This window comes from Eulemur rufifrons, chromosome 19, assembly GCF_041146395.1.
Source record: "Eulemur rufifrons isolate Redbay chromosome 19, OSU_ERuf_1, whole genome shotgun sequence".
Lineage (NCBI taxonomy): Eukaryota > Metazoa > Chordata > Mammalia > Primates > Lemuridae > Eulemur > Eulemur rufifrons.
The window spans coordinates 34,774,422-34,795,176 of record NC_091001.1 but is presented as its reverse complement, the minus strand read 5'-3'; positions in this window follow the sequence as shown (position 1 = coordinate 34,795,176).

Genomic DNA, 20,755 nt, shown 5'->3' with positions numbered 1-20,755 from the left:
TCTTTTTTTTTAAATTGCTACCTCTTTATTGATATTTTCTATTTGATACAACATTGTCATAATACCATCCTTTACTTTTAAAATCATGCTTTCCTTTAGTTCTTTGAACAGATTTATTTTCAAGTATCTTTCTGTTAAATCTGACATCTGCTTGACTGACATCTGCTTGAGCTCACAGTTTGTGTTGCTTTTTGGTTTTTTCTTTTTTCCTGTCATATGAGGCATACTTTCCTGTTTCTTTGCACACCTCATAATTTTTTGTTGGAAACAGATTTTAGGTAATATAGTGTAGGAAATCTGGGTACTGTATACCTCCAAGGCTTGTTATTATTTTCTTGTTTTTGTTATCTAGTGACTGGCTGGATTATTTTAATGTATTTTATTTTCCATCTCATCCCCAATCTTAAACCTCTGATGTTGTTCCTCAGGGGGATACACCTTTCAGTATGCCCAGTTACCCTGCCATGACAGTGGCATTAGTAGGGCTGGCTTTTTCTCTTTCCCTGACCACACCCAGCTGTTAAACTCCACTAATTACTGGATGATTGCTCTATTGTTTTCAAAAATACTCTGGAGCATAAATTGCTCTATAAACTGAGCCAATAAATTGTGACTTATTTATTAATAAAGGAATACATATCCAGATCTCTTTGATATTTGTTCTGATTCCAGGAGAGATCTTCCCAGCTGTTTTATTCCCTGTTGTCTCTTCCTAACGAGTCTGCCTAAAGTCTAGAGTGAATCTTTGTTAAGTCTACTAATGTCCTCCTAATTATCTTGCTCCACAAACTCCACTATTCTTGAGAACATCCTTAAATTTGAACTTCTCCATGCTCTGTTGCAGATGAAGTCAGTTACTCTGGGAAAAGATTAGGAGCTATCTCTTTTATGACCAGATTTTCCCCTTTCCCCTATCCCACCCCAGAAAAAAATTCTGAGGCAGGACACTGGAGTTGAAGTGGGGACAATGGCAAACTTATCTCTGAGCCACATTCTTGCTCTAGGGGCTGTGTACTCAGTGGAGAAAAGAAGGAAGCAGCCTAAGAGGTCACATTTTCTCACCTAGCATGGAACCACTGCTGCATGAGCAGGGTAAGTATGACTGGGGCCCCACATTTTCAGGGCGTTGTGTCTAAGGCAGAGTCTGTGTCCAGTGAGTGGGGGCTAGGCAGGAGAAGGGGGCCCTCACTTCCAACTGCATTTTATCTGGCCTAAGGCTCAGTGATAGATAAGATAGAATGAGGAAAAAAAAAAAAAAAAATTCTGCTTCTCCTGAGAAGAAAGCCCCCTGACAGGAATTTAGAGAAGGAGGGAAGCCTGTGTTCTTGGCTACAGAAGTCTGGAGTGGAATCTCTGCCTGACTGAGCTGGGAGGGGAGAGAAAAGGATCAGTTTTTGGTTCAAATACCACAGACTTTTATCTTTTTAATGAATTTTCAAAGATTTTTTTGAATAAATGTTTCTTCATTTTCTGTTTTCCTTTAGAACCACTTCCAGAGGCACTAAATCATTTTTCTTGTTGTTTATAAAATAATTTTCACCAGTTTCACTAAAGAGTGGGTCAGAATATCACCTCACACTGTTATGCCAAAATCAGATCCCTAATCTAGTTTATTTAGATACTTGTTCAATCATAGGATCCAGATTTCTACACTAAATATCTTATTTTGTTAACATCCTCCCTGCCAAACACTCTCTTTCCGGCTTAATTTAAGAGCAGATGGTTGAACAGAGTAAACAAATTTCAATGTGATAAGATGTTATTGATTAGTAACTGATAAACAGCTATCTACTTAATTCCTGGTGGAATAGTAAAAAGAGCACTGAAACAGGGATCCAAGAACTGGAACATTAACTAAACGTGTGTCCTGGAGGAAAACTCCAAAACACACTCTTGGCTTCCATCTTTCCAACTCTAAAATAATGGAATTGAAAATCTGTGTCATTTTTTTTGTTTTCCATAGCTTTAATTTACATATTCTGAGCAAGTTTTGTGGTAATTTCCATTTCCAATAAGAATCATTTCTAAATCCTGAAAGAAATATTAAAAGATAATAGGGCAACTTTACGGTCTATATTGAGAACTAGTTTGTCAAGACTGAAAACAATCATCTTATCTTCAGTTACATGAGGCCGGATTGAAAAATAATCATTAAAAGGACTTGGCATTTCATCAGTGTAGAGATTTTACACATTTCTTTGTGCTTATAAGAATGGAAGAATGTTTTTCTAAATCTTATGAGCACATTGAATATAAACAGGCTCATATTATAAATTGGTAACCAAATCACTCAAGGTCCATACAAAATGAAATATAAGTAAGGCCAAATTAATATTGGTATTTAATGACAGTAAGTAATTAATTTTTTACCATCTTCTCCATAGAACCAAATAGTAATGAGTTTCAGATAAATATAAGCACCTTATGAAAGCTTGTTTGAGAATGAGGTTTAAAGTCTCTCACCACAGGGAAATAAAAATCTATATCTACATTCATTAGCCATGAAAAGAAACTGAGTTGTGTTTATACAAAGAATTACAGTAATCACATTAAAATGTGGCTTCCATATTCACCCTCCTCCGCCTTTCTAGATGCTTAGAAAAATTTGCAAAAAAAAAAAAGGCATTTGTTTTATTAGAACTATTCAGAAAATTCTTTTAGCTACTTTTTCTAGTATTCATAAAAATAGAGTTTGTATATAATAAAATGAATAATGTCACTAGGTAAACAAACCATGACGTTAAGCCTTAAATACTGTGTTTTTTACAGTCAATGACACAAAAGTTTGAACTTTGAAGATTCAACATTTTTCCCTTAATCATTCTCCAAGTCTGAATAAAGGGCACATTTTAATTTTTTAAGTTTGTATCAGGAAAAAAAAGAGACATTTAGTTATAACATTTGTCAAGCTCACTACTTCTTAATAAAAAACCTTATGCCATATATTTTTTTGAATATCTGATGTGAATGTTTGCCAGGAAAATGGCAGTAATTACGAAAGTGTGTAAGTGCCTGGCTGCAGAAAAGTTTAGTCATTATTCCCAATACAGCACTTCAAGTAGCTCAGAAGTGCTTTTAATTTGAATGCCCAAAGAAGAAATTCAGAAATATCTCTTTCTATCTTAATGGAAGTGTTAAATCTCTTATAATAATCACATTTATATTGTCATAGCCCAATTCTGCAAAGAAGTGTGAAGAGATGTAAATAAGCTCCATTAACCCTGAGCAGCAATTTTTGTTCAGACTACATTTAGCAAGGCTTCATTTGGCGATCAGCAAACTCAGGCACAGAGAAGTCAAGTCCACAGTAAGTCAGAGGGAAAATCTGAACTGAAAGACATTTAAGCTTGGTCTCAGGATCCCAAAACACCTTATCTGAGAAGATAAATAGTTCATCATTCCTTTCTCACAACAATTAAAGTAAGATTGGTTTGCATGTTTTTAACAAAGGAATTAACTCATCTTAAAAAACTTTTTAAATGCATATTTCTTTGAAGTCTAATAGGAGCCACTGTAATAGTTAGTTATATGTATTAACTTAGCCATAGTACCCAGATATTTGGTCAAACACCAGCCCAGATGTTTCTGAGAAGGTATTTTTTAACTTTTGAACTTGCCAGCCCCACAATCACATGAGCCAATTGTTTAAAATCTCTCTCTCTCTCCCCCCTCCTTCCTTCTCTCCCTCTCTCTCTCTCTTTCTCTCTCCCCACCCCCCCCCCCACATACACGCATATACCCCCTACTAGTTCTGTTTCTCTGGATAACCCTTACTCATCCATCCACAACTCCCTAAGTTGGCATAGAGGAAGCTAAAAATGACAGAGGAGTGTTTTAAATCTGGGAAGACAACTGCTGTCCCAGCTTCTGAGAATGACATTCTGTTTTCTCATTTGTGTGAAACTTTGTTTTTAGCTTTTTTTTAAATGAAAATAAACAGCTAAAGTGTGAAAAGAATGATTATTGGAGATTAAAGAAAACCAAAAGGAAAAAACAAAAACAGACAACTGACTAAAACTGAGGACTAAAAAAGAAATCAAGAAGTAATGCCACTGGTAAATGGAGTGAGAAAATTTTACCAAAGGAATTATTGTGATTTATAACAGTCTATTTGCATAAATATTCCCATCTGAGAATGTTCTTAAGTTCAAAGGTGCAGCCAGTTATGTGTAGGTAAACCATGGAAAGTAAGGTGAATGTACGATTTGTAGCAGTTGCCAATTTCTGTGGTGTAAATACTCTGAAAGCCCTGAACACAGAACTGGGAAGAGACACACACAAACAATTGGAATTAAGAGCCAGCTCCAGAATCCCACTAGGTACAACCCTCTTTCTGAGCTGACACTAAAAGTATTTCCTATTTCTTGAGTGGGAGAAAATGCTCACAATTTAGCCATTGTCTTCTTTCCCATTCTCTAAAGCAGATGGCTAACTCACTTTACAGTCATCAGTGATTAAAAAAAAAAACAACAAAACAAAAAACAAACAAACAAAAATCTCCTTTTCTCGGGGGTGAGTTAAGGGAGGAAATAGAGGCAAAGGTGTTAGCTTTGTCATGTCATGAACAGAAGAGATCAAAGTCAAGGGAGTGAAAGGCATTTGCTTTTATCAAACTGGAGTTGTAGTGTAGACAATTTCAAGGACTTCTTTGTGTCCAGATGCAAAACAAAACAAAACAAAAAAGGAAGTAAGTCTAAATGTGAGAAACTAAGAGTAATACCAAATATTAGGGCAGTTATTAACATGTCCTGAAAGGTGTTTTAGGGGATTAGGGAATTAAAAAACAGGATTTCCTAATTTGTTTTCACTTTCTTCTTCAAGAGTTTTATCTATATCTGTATAACATGTCATTATTCTCATGGAGGATTTCTTCATACTGATGTGATCTATTTCTTCCAGGGAAATGGTCTATAGTGAAATACTGTAATGAATTTGCTCTGTTAAACAGTGTGCACTTAACATAGAGGTGATTTCTCTTTTTTTTATTTTTTAAAAATTTGTTGGTATATTACAGATTATTTTTGAAATAGAACGTATCAAGCCATGCTCATAAAATATGGTCATAGACTATAATGTTAGCTTTCTTTAAAAAAATCAAATCTTTTGGTGCTTTTGATGACACAGAAATAGAAAAATGTCACCTTTCAGTGCTTTTCCGAACAGGCAACAAAGATGGATTTCATGAGTGTATTCACACTGGTGATATACAGGTGTGTTTATTTGCTGTAAACATCCTCTTTCCTCTGCATCTACCTCATCTCTCCCTGGGCTTCAGTTTCCCTGGCTCCAGTCAGTTCCCTTCTTTTCTATTAACCGTTATTTTCTCACCTACTATCCCAAGCAGTAAACTATTTCTCACCACTATAGGTGAGAATTCAAAGTCACAGTTATCAGGTAGGATATCTTAGACACTGACTTTAGAATTGTTTAAGAAAACAAAACAAAACAGGCCGGGCGCGGTGGCTCACGCCTGTAATCTTAGCACTCTGGGAGGCCGAGGTGTAATCTTAGCACTCTGGGAGGCCGAGGTGGGCGGATCCTTTGAGCTCAGGAGTTCGAGACCAGCCTGAGCAAGAGCGAGACCCCACCTCTACTAAAAATAGAAAGAAATTATATGGACAAGGCTGGGCGCGGTGGCTCATGCCTGTAATCCTAGCACTCTGGGAGGCCGAGGTGGGCGGATTGTTTGAGCTCAGGAGTTCGAGACCAGCCTGAGCAAGAGCGAGACCCCATCTCTACTAAAAATAGAAAGAAATTATATGGACAGTTAAAAATATAGAAAAAATTAGCCGGGCATGGTGGTGCATGCCTGTAGTGCCAGCTACTTGGGAGGCTGAGACAGGAGGATTGCTGGAGCCCAGGAGTTTGAGGTTGCTGTGAGCTAGGCTAACGCCACGGCACTCACTCTAGCCTGGGCAACAGAGTGAGACTCTGTCTCAAAAAAAAAAAAAAAAAAAAAAAAAGAAATTATATGGACAGCTAAAAATATATATAGAAAAAATTAGCCGGGCATGGTGGCGCATGCCTGTAGTCCCAGCTACTGGGGAGTCTGAGACAGGAGGATCGCTTGAGCTCAGGAGTTTGAGGTTGCTGTGAGCTAGGCTGACGCCACGGCACTCACTCTAGCCTGGGCAACAGAGTGAGACTCTGTCTCAAAAAAAAAAAGAAAAGAAAAGAAAAGAAAACAAAACAGATAAAAGAGAGGTGGTTATTTAACTCAGAGAAAGAAAGAGACTCTCCAGGACACTACATAGTTTAAAGCAGAGAGATTTCAATTTAAACAGAGCACTTAGTGAATAAGCTTGATTTTTATGGATTTCTCAGAAAAAGAAATAGCTTGCATAAAAGGTAAGAATAGCTTCTTATGCTCTATGCTTTTACATCAATAGGAACACTTTAAATTTCCTATTGGCACATCAGACTAAAAAAATAAACGAAAATAAAACCAACCAGCCATGAAAATACAACTCACCATTTTCTTTTGGCTTAGGGCCTCCAGGTATTAAAAACTATTTGTTAGAGTACTTGTTTCATTAAGAAACTTTTCTGCAACATGATTTTTTTTTTGATCTGGTATAAGCTTTTCTGTCCAAGTAGTGACAGGGTGAGGACCAGGCACTAAGGAAGGCTTAGGCGATCTGATTCTGCTGCACAGCTGAGGAGTCACAGAAAGGGAAACATTTGCATCCCCTTAAAAGCAACAGGGACTGACCAGAAAAAGACGATAGTTCTAGCTAATACACATAAAGGGCTTTCTCAGGTATTAATGAATGTAAATGTGGCGGGTGTATGGAGGAGACTGGAATTCCTTTTTTCTCAGCTACCTTCAGCCCTTTTGTAGAAAGCGTTGGTGCAGGTTTCTCTATTTCAATTGTTTAGTTAGACTTTGAAGGAAATCAGTTGAAGTAATTACCAGTCTATTAACAAAGACATATTACCAGATAGTTCTTTAAGTCAGGCTCTTAATTCTGCCCCTCATCTCTTCCGTTCCCTATCAAGCATCTGCCTTGTAGAATATTAATAATTCAACTCCTGTGAGCCATGCAGCAAGCTGTCACTCAAAACACACAAATCATATTCCTGGATTTAACAGTGTTCCCTAAGGTTTTCAACATCTAGTGTGGCTCTTACCTCAAGGAATATTATAAAATTTTAAATATTCAAAACATGGGTAATCAAATTTACTTATGTATAAATAAATAGAGCATAACAAAGTCTGTTACAGAAAATACCAGCAAAGCCCAAATGTAGTCACTCATGCTAAAGTTCCATGACACCAAACTGAAACCTAACTAGTTTACTTGTAATCAGGAGAGAGATGATAGGCAAATCCCATTAAGCCAACAAGATTTTGCCGACATCCCTGTGAGGAAAGTAACCTTGAAATGACCAACCTGCTTTTTGTTCCTTGTTTCTGCTTTTCCCTGCTTTCTGCTGAGTACAAAACTCATCCACTCTTAAGCTCATCATATTCTATAGACTGATGTTGCTCAGTTCATGAATTGCTAGTAAAAGCCAATCAGATCTTCAAAATTCAATTTGTTGAAATTTTGTTTTTTGACAAGTCCAACTGTTTACCTCAAAGTGAGTTTGAAAAGCTCTTCCTTTCAAGCAAGAAAGATAACTCTCACAAAATTCGTGACCTTTAGTACCAGGGGGAGATAGTGAGACCCAATGGTTGGAACTGGGAGCAAATCGGCTGCATTTAGAAACAGAAATTACACAGAGGGAAGGGAGCAAAGGGAGAAATCAGAAAGCAGAGGGAAGACTTTATAACATGTCTTTTTAAAACGCACAGGTTAGATTATATTTTGTTAAAGACTAATTTTCAAAAAGGGAATTCATGACTCCCATGCAAAATGAATACATATTAAAGATTTTATTTAATTCAATAATGAGAGAGCTGGTAAGATGCTACATCCAGTTTTGAAATGTTAGTGAGGTAAAAAGGGCAATTATAAGAAGGCTTACTTTAGGTACAAATACCGAGGATTTGGAGAATGGAGTTTGGGGTATTGGGGAGGAAAAATAACTTTCCACCTAACACTTCTAAGTTTTGGGCTGAGACTATGACAAAAGACAAATCAATAAGAGAAAAATAAGCAGAAGTTTATTAAGTTTATTAACATGTATGTTTTATACATACATGGGAGAAAACTCAAGGAAAACATGCCTCTCAAAAAGGTGCCTTAGAACTCTGACTTCTATAGCATCTTCTACATAGAATAATTCATTTTAAGAGAGCTGGCATGACAAAGGAAAAGAATCTTGTGTCTGTAAGGGTGTCAAATTATGGAAAGGCAAATCTCTAGGAGACTAATAATAGATAAAGGACAGTTAGTAAAGTGTGCTGTGTAGATTCTTCTGGTGCAGTCTCCAAACTGATAGGGATCTAAAATTGTCTCTAGTGATTAACTTTTGTCCTTCCTATTAGAGAGGAAAGGAAGGACACCTTTACAAATTTATGCCCTGATTTTAGGCAAAAAGAAGAAGTGCAGAGAGTTTTTCTTATATCTGCTTCTTCTTTATTGCCTTCGGCTCAAAATAAGCCTATGCCAAAGTGGCATATTTTGTGGTGACATGTTCTGCTACCCTTCAGGGTTCAAACAGACTTGGGATTACATTTCAGCTCATCTGCTCGCTACATGAGCTCGGGCAGGTTATTTTGTATCCCCAATGCCTCAGTTTCTTTCTCCATGTTACAACACTGGGTTCTGTAAAAATGGAAGTTCCAAAATTTCTATACAGCAAGGACTTAAGAAAAACAATATATGCTCCGAGACTTGATGTAAAGCTCTGTGTGTGTGTGTGTGTGTGTGTGTGTGTGTGTTTCAATTGCATACTTAGGTCATTTAGGGAGATGAATGGAGATTGGGAGGAGAGTGAGCTCCAAGCCACTCTTGGCTTTTTTATGAAATAAGAAAATGTATCAAAAGGCGAAGAAATATCTATCATATGATAAAAATTTTATAAATGTATTGTAGAAGATGTACCTTTTTCTGAAATGATACTGATCATGAATTAGTTGAGAAAATCAAAATTAATTAAAGCAGGTAATCTTTAAACAATGAATTTTAATTATTTTATTACATGACAAGACACTACATTCGTTTAGCAGTCATCTTGTAAGGTCAGTGTTGCTGCTTGTCAAAATTTTATAGACCTAAAGTAGAGTGAAAATCAATAAATGCATGTAAAGTACTATGCTGATATAGATGCCTTCAAAATGTTAAAAATTTTCTCTCCAAATATTTGCAGTCATGTTGCTCACAGGGTGAATGCAGGTTTTATTCACTGAGGACTTTAGGCTCATCTAATTTTGTGTTCTATTTAAGAAAAATAATACAAATTTATGAATACAAAGTTAGGCAAAAAAAGTATTTATTCAGAATGATAAAAGTAATCACAACAAATTGGAACTTTCAAAGAGCTACAAATACCACAAAATGACAAAATTGTTCAAATATACTATTTTAAATAACTGTTTGACATAACTCTATAATACTTGTTTCTATATTTGTTGGCTATATAATTTTGATTGCCTTTTCATATGGCAATACTTTTGTAATATCACTGATTATAAAGAAAACAAAAACATTATTTAAACTTTCCTCTAAAATGATTGAAATTTTCTTCTTCTTATTGACTTTTTGGCTTTACAACTCATTATCAGGAATGGCAAACATATTTAGGATTCTTATCGAATTTATATAGAACATTTTGAGTTTTCTGAAATAGTGATTAATTTTAAATACTCTCTGAATTGACAACACATGTTAATTAGGTTTTAAGTATGCTTTTGTTATTGTGAGGTTATATGAGTTTTGACAGGTCTGAGGATTTGGAACTTTCCACAGACTAGCTTTGGGCTTTGTATTAATATATTTCAAATCGACTCACATAGTTCCTGCTCAAGCACCGCGGTGCCCATTCCCATGCCGACATGCAGGCTTCCCTTTGTGATGGCTAGTGAGTCAGCTAAAGGTGCTGTAGAATTCTCCTGGGGAGTCATTCTTAGAACAGGGTAGTTCATAATAACTTTGCATTTGTGCAAACAAAATGTGATGGCAAAGAACACAAATATACTGTGTGAAACCCAGACTGATATATTGCCAACGTAGCACCTTAGCTGTAACTCAGTGTCTGCCTGGTTCCAGTGCCACACAATTGGAGGTGAAGCATAATAGAAGGTGAATTGGAGTGAAATACCCAGAGGTCTTAACCAGTTGAAGTTAAAATATATAACTTTCACAAATTTTATAAAAGTACATTGCTAGAGCCTCCCCCAGGCCTTAAAAGGAACCTGTGTGTACGAAGGCCCTGAAACATCAGCTTTGTTCCCTTCATGCTAAGTTTTCCTCTGCCCACTTCTAATTAAAAGCAATATTTTAAAGCAATTTGCCTTTATTCTTTCTTAAGTATTATAATTTGTTTTCACAGAAGAAAAATTATTTTATTTTGTAAATTTTATCTGTGAATGTCATACCTAATGACATTACCTACAAATAGTAACAAATATTACAGGCACAATGTAGTTTGGGGACAAATACAACCAATTCTCTGTGTGTTTGTAAAAAGAATTGTGATGTATTCATACAATGGAATATTTACCACTCAACAATAAAAAGGAATAAACTGTTGACACATGCAACAACAGGGATGATTCTTAAAATAATTATGCTGAGAGAAAGAAGCCAGACCAAAAATACAAAGAATATACTTTGAATGATTCTGTTTATATACAACTTTAGAACATACACACCACAGTCACATAAAGCAGATCAGTAGTTGCCTGAGGGGCTGGGAGTATGGGAGGAGAGATCAGAAATGGGCAAGAAGACATTCTTGAGTATGATAAATATATTCACCATCTTGCCTGTGGTGATGGTTTCTGAGATTTACATTTGTGTCAAAACTTTTTAAATTGTCCACTTTAAATATATGCAGTTTTTCATATGCTCATTATACCTCTATAAAGCTGTACAAAAAGTGTTAAGCCTGCTTGCTAAGGGATGAAGGGAATTGTATACCAAAGACACTGCAGTACCTGAGTAACATATAGGAGAAGAACCAGGAGACAATGCCTGGGAGTGGGTGCAGAGGTGCTGTTTCAGGGAGTCGGAAAAGAAACTTACTAGATAAGTAACAGTGCACTGATACGTGAGCACTCTACTGTGACACAAGGTTTAACGCCCCAGCAAGTTCCCCAGGTAAAGGATCTAATGCATCACTAGGATGGTTCTTGGAAGCTTTGTGGAAGCAGTAGCCCACATTAAATAAAGTAGAGACTGAGGCACACCGTGTAGGAAGGAATCAAAATGCTCAGGGTAGTAGACACGCTACCGTGGGTCTACTACCTAAGTTCAGAAAGCCTAGCAGGTGACTTTCTTGCTCAATAGTTCTCAGAGACGTTGCGTACCAAGGCAATAAGAAATGTGCAGGTGAATGAGTCACCAATATTGTTGAGAAGCTCCATAGTAGTTGTCCTTTGTAGGACAACAATGATGGTAGCTGATAATATTACAGAACTGGGCTCCCTAGTAGCAGTGGAGATGATAGAATTTTGATATTTCTACATGCTGTGTTAATTATAAACAGACAAATACAAAAACCGTGGGATAAGAGTATGGATGTCCAAAGCTCACATATCTCTGGAGTAGAGGATTGGTTCATGCCATGAGGCAAGACACCTTGATCAACTCGCCATGGAGGAGTGCTATCTAGGATGGGAGGCAGAAGGGTGTGATAAAAAAAAATACCCATAATGCCCTCAAAAACAACTGCAGTAGTGGCACTTTTACTTTGTCACAATAACACTATTCCTATAAGTTTTCCAAGAAATGATGGCTCACCAGAATCCTGAAGAGGTAGGATCTCGATGAAATAAAGTTAATATAAGAAGGAAGTGGATCTAAGGAATGCACGTTTTGGAACTACAATAATTGCTGTTGGTGTTCTGCTCAGATCTGCTGTGAGCATTGGCTGCTGGCAGCTCAGAAATGCCCCTTTCTCTGCAGAGCCACCTTCAGGAGGCATTTCACTGGGGATGTCACTCTCCCCCCGCCTAAGGAAGCCACTTGCCAATGATTGATTGATGTGGGGATAGAAAGGTTCATTGCCCCGAGGTTGGACCAGTTATGTGGTGTCACTCATAGGACCTGCTGGAAACTCCCACCCAGCTGACAGCATATCCTCACTTAACTTTCTTCCTCCTATTCTGCTTCCTCACTCTCCTTCTCCAGAAATCACTCTCTCAAGAATTTCTGTCTTAGGCTGTTTCTAGGAAATGTGACACAAGACAATCGTGTTCTGCATTTTGGTTGTATTTTAGCTCTGCCAGTCAGTTTCAAGGAGGGCGATGTGATCAAACGTGCGGCTGACAAAGTTCTGAACTTCATGGAGACACTAGGGACGCACCAAACCAATAAGGTAACAGCTTTAGCATTTCAGTCATCGTCAACACTTACATGTGATGTTAAATCAGGAGAACAATAAATTAACAGGAAATACTGTTTCCATTGGTGATAATATAATTTCATAAACATGAGGGAAAATCATTAGTGTTTGTTTAAAAATACTTTTATAGAGTGGATATTTTTTGTAAATGCTAAGTAGATAAAATGCTAAAATAATAGTAATAAACTTTTGGTCAGTGGCTATCCATTCCTCCCAAGGGAACACAAAAGCTATTGCCTTGTAGTGTGATAGTGTGGTAGTGTTGTCATTTAATCAGTCAACAGTGTGTACAATGTGGTGTGTCTCAAGGGACCCAGGAAGGTCTCACAAGGCCTTCCATTTATATGTTATTCAAAAGAATTGTTCATTTTTCAAACAATCTGTTTAAAAGAATCACTAATGAAGTGTGAAAAATACTCCATTATGATCCACTTGGGCAATGTAGTTTGAAAATGATTCTATAAACTATAATGTCAAACTTGCTGAGTGGATAAAGATCTCTATAAACTCAATCAATTTTGCCTTTCCTTATAAAAGTAAAAATTAGACACCGACTGAATGTCAAATTAAAGGTTTATTTCATAAATTGTGGCAAATTCAATAAAATAAAATATTTCATTAAATTCAGGTTATGAAAAAATATGTAATGACATAGGTGTACTAAGTATTGAGTGGGAAAAGCAGGTTACATAATAATATGTAAACTTTGATCTCTTTTATATATAAATATAAATTATAAGACATATATGTGCATATGAATATGTATGTGTATATATGCACATTTATATGCACACATACATGCATATTCACAAATATGCATGTATTCAACATATATATTTATAAACATATGTATATATTTAATAAATTAAAAATGCATTTTTGAAGAGCCTTTGATTTCTCCTTGCTCCCTCCTTTCCTCTCCCTGCAATTGGTCCAACTCTCTGTCTTTCCTTTGCACCTTGCGTCTAATTAAGTCATAAAATATTAGATTGGAAAGACTCCTAGAGATTAACTAGTGTCACCCTCTCGTCAATGCCACACATGTGGAATGGGCTTTTGGACATTCAGTGAAAAATTCTAGTAGCAGATAGTACAAAGCTTCATTGGGAAGCTTCTTTTTTATTACTTTTTTACTTACCAGAAATTTTATTTTTCATGATTACCTGCAATTAGTCCCCAAATTTTGCACTCAGAAGTACATTGGCTTCTCAAAATGTTTCTTGAAATTTTGAAAGATACATTAAAACAACATTGGAACACCTTTTCTTCCAGCCGAAAAACCTTCTTTCCTTCAACATGGTCTAATAAGTCTTTGTTTCTCTAGATAAACTGAAAAATAAAGTTGCATTTGAAAACTTGTGAGGATAAAGGATATAAACTAACTGCCAGGGGAAATTGTCAGAAGGTTATTTCATAAATCTTTTCTATGATAAAAAGCCTGAACTGGAATAGAGGCAGTAGAAAGCAGGGGAGAGAAAAAAAGAAGGAACTATGGGCCTAAAACTAACTAGCTGTTTCAATACTAAAAATATTATTAATAAATGCCTTTAATATTTAAAAGAGAACTATATTTACAGGGAAACTTTCAGAACTAGGTTAATAGTACACTTAATGTTATTTTCCTAGTCAGTGGTCGGAGACCTGCTCTAGTTAAGTTAGCTTAAGTAAATGAAATGTCTGGGGAGGAGTCCACCTCCATGCAGGACGTGGTGCACACACAGTACAGCACCTCCCTCTACAGGTTTTAGGAAAACGCCAGATAACTTACGGAAATTATCTAATGTTAAAGGCATCCAATAGTTACGGAATCAATGGAATCCATCGCATAAGCCTGCCAAAACTAGATGAAATACAATTCCAGAGTGGGAGAACCCTTCCCCGCTGAACTGTGAGTGCATTGTTTCTGTTTCCTCACCCAGGGACACTTGCCAATCATGGGCATGGCCCACGAATTAGGCTTGGCCCTGAAAAACCCCAAGTGGGTGAAAGGCAAACACGCAAATTTTAGCAGCCAAATGCAACTGAAGGAAAAAAAAAAAAAAAAAGGTAAACTTGATCAACTTCAAATACGTGTCCCGGTTTATTTACATTTGCTGAGTTATGTGACCGCACAGGAGGCTAGAGAGGTAGATAAAGGCTTCTCGTGGTAGGCAGATTCCGAAGATCCCTTCCATACGAACTCCCATCCTCAGGCTACTCAGTCAAACACTAACTTAGGTGCCGCTGTGAAGGGACTTTGCATATGAAATTAAGCACACACTTACCTTAGAATAGGAAGATTATCCTGGGTTATCCAGATGAGCCCAGCGGAATCACATGAGCCTATAAAATTAGAAAAGAAAGGCAGAGGGGTCTATCAGAGCAATGTGGTGAGAGCAGAAAGCAGAGGGGAGATGAGGCAGACGGAGAGATATTTCTAAACATGAAAAGGACTGGACCCGCTGTCGCTGTCGCTGGCTTTGAGGTTAGGAAGAGGGCTACAAGCCAAGGAATGCAGGTGGCCTCTTGAAGCTGAGAACAACCCCCAGCTGACAGCCAGCAAGGACGTGGGGACCTCACACCTACAACCACAGGGAACTGAACTCTGCCACCAACTTGAATGAATTTGGAAGCAGATTTTTTTCTCCGTCTCTAGAAAGAAACAAAGCCCTGCAGACCCCTTGATTTTGGCCTTGTGAGACCCACAGGAGACAACCAGCCAAGTGGCCCTGAGTGTGGACTTGTGACTAACACAACTGTGAGATAATAAGTGGATACCGTTTTAAGCCACTAAATTGGTGGCCATTTGTTTTCACAGCAATAGGAAATTAATACAGATTTTGGTGCCAGGAGTGGGGTGCTGCAGTAACAATACCTAAAAATATAGACCTGCCTTTGGAATTTGAAGTATTCGTCCAGAGAAAAAGTCTGTGTCTTGCTTCTCTTTCACCTAAAATCTACTGTATGTTGGTGTGATGGCAGGTGTAGGGGAAGGGAAACCTTCTACAATCTTATAATTAAATTTCTGTCTTTTACTGCACCTGTTTCCTAGGCTGTGACCTTCACAAGTATTTCTCCAGCAAAATAGCATCCCCCCTTCCCCTCCCTCTGGGCAACACAGGAAGGCTAAAGCCTAGACGGGGCTAAATTGGGAAGAATGTCCTTCCCCCAGGTGACACAAGGCACTGGTGAGGTCTTCTCTTCTACAAAGTGGTCTTCTGTCATGGAGAATGCACTAGGTGTCTTTTGCAAGGGTTGCTTTTCCCCTCTCTCCCTGCCAGAATCAAAAGGGGATCTTTTCTGGCTCTTCACCATGAGGACCTGATGGGCTGCCTGCAAGTAAAATCCACCAGAGTCTCAGGACCCCCTTAGACTGCTGCCCCGAGGAATTTTTCATTCTCAATCTGGCCCATACTCAGCCTCCAGCAATTCGCCAAAATTACTCTTTAAAAGTTTCTACCAGTTTATGGCTTTAGTGGCTTCTGTTGCAAGTAGGTGAATCTAATCTCTCCAGATTCCCCCAACATGCTAATTTTGGAGAAGCATTTTTCCCTGAAACCTCAGGACTCTAATAGATTCAAGAAAAGTCATTGATTTTCAGATGTTTTTGGCTTTTTGTTTTGGTAAAGATGGGGGAATGGCAACTTCCAATCGGTAAGAGTTATTTGATGTATCAACTTTGACTGGGCTACAGAATGCCCAGACAACTGGTTAAACATTATTTCTGGGTGTGTCTGTGAGGGTGCTTCTGGAAGATAGTAACATTTGAATTGGTGGGTTGTAAAACAGGTGGCCCTCTCCAAGGTGGGTGGTCACCATCCAATCCACTGAGGGCCTGAATAGAGCCAAAGGGCAGAGCATGGCTGAATTCATGTTCTGCCTGACTGAGCTGGGACATCAATCTTCTCCTGCCCTTGGTGCTCCTGGTTCTCAGGCCTTCAGACTTGAACTGGAATCTGCAACATCAGCTTTCTGGCTCTCAGGCCTCTTAACAACACCACTGGGTTTTCTGGGTCTCCAGCTTGCAGACAGCAGATTGTGGAACTTCTTAGCCTCCATGATCACATGAGCCAATTTATTATGATATAGATAGATAAATGATAGATAGATAGATAGATAATTGCTTTTCTGGAGAATGCTGACTAATACATAAGTTCTGTATGGATGTCTGAGCTGAAACGGAAGTTTCCTGTACCTATACTAAATTTTTTAGCATACAGAAAGCATAAATTCTGAAAAAGGTTCATTGAGAGTGACTGCAAGATGAGCCATTGCTACCCCTTGGTCCTCAGACATATATATTCTAACTTTGTATCACATATTGGCCATCTTAATGGTAAATAACCTCATTTCAGAATTCCATCTTAAGATTCTGCTTTCTAAGACAAATCCTGGTGCCAACTTTATTAGTCTATTTTCCCAGAAAGCACAAAAGTTTAATGTGCCACTAATGTATTGTATAATAAAATTATAGAAAAGTAGGAATGACAGAAAAATTGACTGAGACACGGAAGGAGGGAAAGCCAATACAGGGTATGCTAGTGACCTGACCACTGCTTGGCAGCAAGAATAACTAATTGCTAAATCTTATGGGACAGTCTTATAAGTGACCCTAAGAACTTCTGCATCTTGGGACAGTCATCTGGTGGGAAGAGATAAAGAGAAGATGTATTTCCTAGTCCAGGCTTCCATTGGTTAAAGGGTTGCCCTTATCTTTAGCAGTAACTCCTAACATACAGAGATTATTAGGTTATTAATTTTCATAATGTACGTGACATGTCTTCCAAGCCAATACAAAATCTGTAGAATACTGTAGAGTTGCTGACATGCTTTTGTTACTCTGAAAAATTAATATCATTGAAAGAACAGTCCATTGTGAAAAATGCAGTAAAGATGCAAATTAAATTTACAACTGACCTGTCACAGTCATTACCTATATGAGTACACCTTTGTACTAAAGAATTAAAAAGTAAAATAGGAAAAAATTATTTATAAATTATTAGAGAATCATTAAGATTCCATAAGCACAAACAAGGTATATACTTTGTAATTATTATTTTGACAGTTTCCATCCTTGAACACCAAAATGTTATTTTTCCAAATTCAAACTAATTAAAAACTAAAGAACTATAGGCAACAACAAAATTAGAACTATTCAGCATAGCAGCTCAAGCATCTGAACAAAGAGAAGTTGCAAAATGTATTCTAATTATCATGCAAATCACAAACATCATTCTAAGCTTGTTTTAATTTAATGATATGTTGATAGAATATTATCTTTATTAACTAGTTATGTTTGTCTTTGGACTAAGCTTCAAATTTCTTGATAGATAAAATACTGCTTATTAGAATAAATTGACTTATGTTTTAATAAAGTGATATTATGTACCCATGTATGAGAAAACAAAACCTTTATTTTGTCCTGGGCTTCTACACTCGGCTTTCAGCAGGACTCATATTTATTAATTAATTGGTGGGCCCACAATTTTCCAGGATCACTTCAGACTGAGAAGATATCAAGGCCCAACAGCAAGACAAACCCAGACCCCAGGAAATAGTAGTACTAAGATTTCTAAGGGACTCTCTTCACGACTTAGGAATTGTTTGGAACTTAGATAAGGAAGACCAGTGGCTTCAGTTAAGGGGAGCTTTGTGAATAGCTAAGTTACACTAGAAAAATATTTAAATTAGATGAGACTAGCTCGTCTTCCAAAAACTAACCAAGAAGAAAGAATTACCCAGGAAAACAAATCTATATTGTAAAATGGCAACTACATTCATTCGTCAAATCCTTAGGTACAAGGTCACGTGCTCCAGCTCATCTGACTTGAATGGAAACTCTTTCTCTTAAGCAAGTTAGAGATCGTTAGATAGTATTTCATACCAGATCTCTGAAATTCCAAGTGGTTGTTTACACATTTTATTTTTTTTATTGTGACAAAATAATGGTGTGGTAAAAACACTTCACATGAGATCTACCTGCTTGACAAAATTTTAAGTGCACAATACAATATCGCTAACTGTTGGCAAGATGCTGTACATCTGATCTCTAGAAATTATTTATCTTGCACTGCTGAAACTTTATACCTGTTGAACAGTGACTTCTCATTACTCCCGCCCCTCAGTCCCTGGAACCTACCATTCTATCATCTGTTTCCATGAGTTTTATCATTTTACATACATTGTATAAGTAGAATTATTCAGTATTTGCCCTTCTGTGACTGGTTTATTTCACTTAGCATAATGTCTTCCAGGTTCACTCATGTTATTGCAAATGTCAGGATTTCCTCTTTTTTAAAAGCTGTGTAATATTCCATTGTATGTATATACTACATTTGTTTTATCTACTCATCTGTCAAAGGACATTGAGGTTGTTGTCATATCTTGGCTATTCTAAGTAATGCTGCAATTAATATAAGAGTGCAAATATCTCTTTAAGATGCTGATTTTAATTCTTTTGGATATTTACCGAGAAGTGGGATTACTTGGTTATTTGGTAGTTATATTTTTAATTTTTTGGAGGAAACTCCATACTATTTTTCATAAAGAGTGTACCAATTTACATCTGACAAACAGTGTCCAAGGGTTCCATTTTCTTCACATTTTCACTAAGTCCTGTTACCTCTCTCTTCCTCTTTGTGTTTCTAAAAATAGTCATTTTAACAGTTATAAGGTGATAGCTCATTGTGGTTTTGTTTCATTTCTCCCAATGATTAGTGATGTTGAGCATTTTTTTTCATATACTTGTTGGACATTTGTGTGTCTTCTTTTGAAAAATGTGTATTTAGATCTTTTGCCCATTTTTAATCAAATAATATGTTTTTGTTTTGCTAATGGGTGGTATACATTTCTTACATATTTTGAATATTAACCTTTTATTAGATATATGGATTGTAAATATTTTCCTCCATTATGTCCAGGTTCTTCACCCTGTTGCTTGTTTCCTTTGCTGTGCAGAGCTTTTTAGTTTGATGTAGTACTATTTGTGCACTTTTGCTTTTGTTGCTTGTGCTTTCAATGTCATATATAATAAATCATTACCAAGCCCAATGTTATGAAGATTTTCCTGTTTTCTTCTAAGAGTTTTACAATTCTAGATCTTATGTTTAAATCTTTAATTCAGTTTAAGTTGATTTTTGTGTGTGATGTAAGATAAAGTTTCAATTTTATTCTTTTGCATATGAAAATATAATTTTATCAACCTTACTTGTTGAAGAGACTGTCATTTCCCCATTGTGTATTTTTGGCAATTTTGTCAAAGATGTTAACCATACACGTTTGGGTTTACTTTCACATTCTCTATTCTGTCTCATTGGTCTACGTCTGTTTTAATACCAGTACCACTCTGTTTAAATTACGTTGTAATAGATTTTGAAATCAGGAAGTGTGATGCCTCCAGCTTTGCTGTCAAACATTTTTTGGCATTTATTTGTATCTTCTTTAATCTTCTTTCCTGATCATTTGTAGTTTTCAATGTACAAGACTTTCACCTTTTTTGTTAAGTTTATTTCTAAGTATTCTATTATTTTTCATGCTATTGTAAAAGAGACTTTTGTTTATTTTATATTTTATTTCATTTTATTATTTTAATTATTTTATTTTATTTTGTTTTATTTTATTATTTTTAGAGACAAAGTCTTGCTCTGTCACCCAGGCTGAAGTACAGTGACTAGATCATAGTTTGAGGCTGTAGTAAGCCTCAAACTCCCAGGCTCAAGTGATCCTCCTGCATCAGCCTCCTGAGTAGATGGGACTACAGGTACATGGCCCCACACCTTGATAAATTTTTAACATTTTTTGCAGAGACAGGGTTGTTTCCCAGGCTGGTCTTGAACTCTTATCCTCCAATGATGCTCCTACCTCAGCATGTGCCAACACACCAAGCCAGAATTGTTTTTTAAATTCCTTTTTGGATAATTTGTTGTTAAAATATATGCAACTGATTTGTGTCATGTAGAAATTGCATAATTTTCTATCATACCATTTTACTATTTTCATTTATTAGTTCTGACTTTTCTATGTGTATGAATTCTATGGGATTATCTGCATGTAATATTGTGTTACTTGTAAACAGAGATCATTTTAGTTCTTCCATTCTAATTTGGATGCCTTTTATTTATTTTCCTTGCCTAATTGGTCTGGTTAGGACTTCAGTATTACGTTGAATAGAAGTGGCAAGAGTGGGCATCCTTACTGTGTTTCAGGCCTTGGAGGAAAAACTTTCAGTTTTCTGTCATTCAGTATAATGTTAGCCGTGGGCTTTTCATAGATGGCCGTTACTGCGTTGAGATAAACTCCATCTATACCAGTTTGCTGAGAG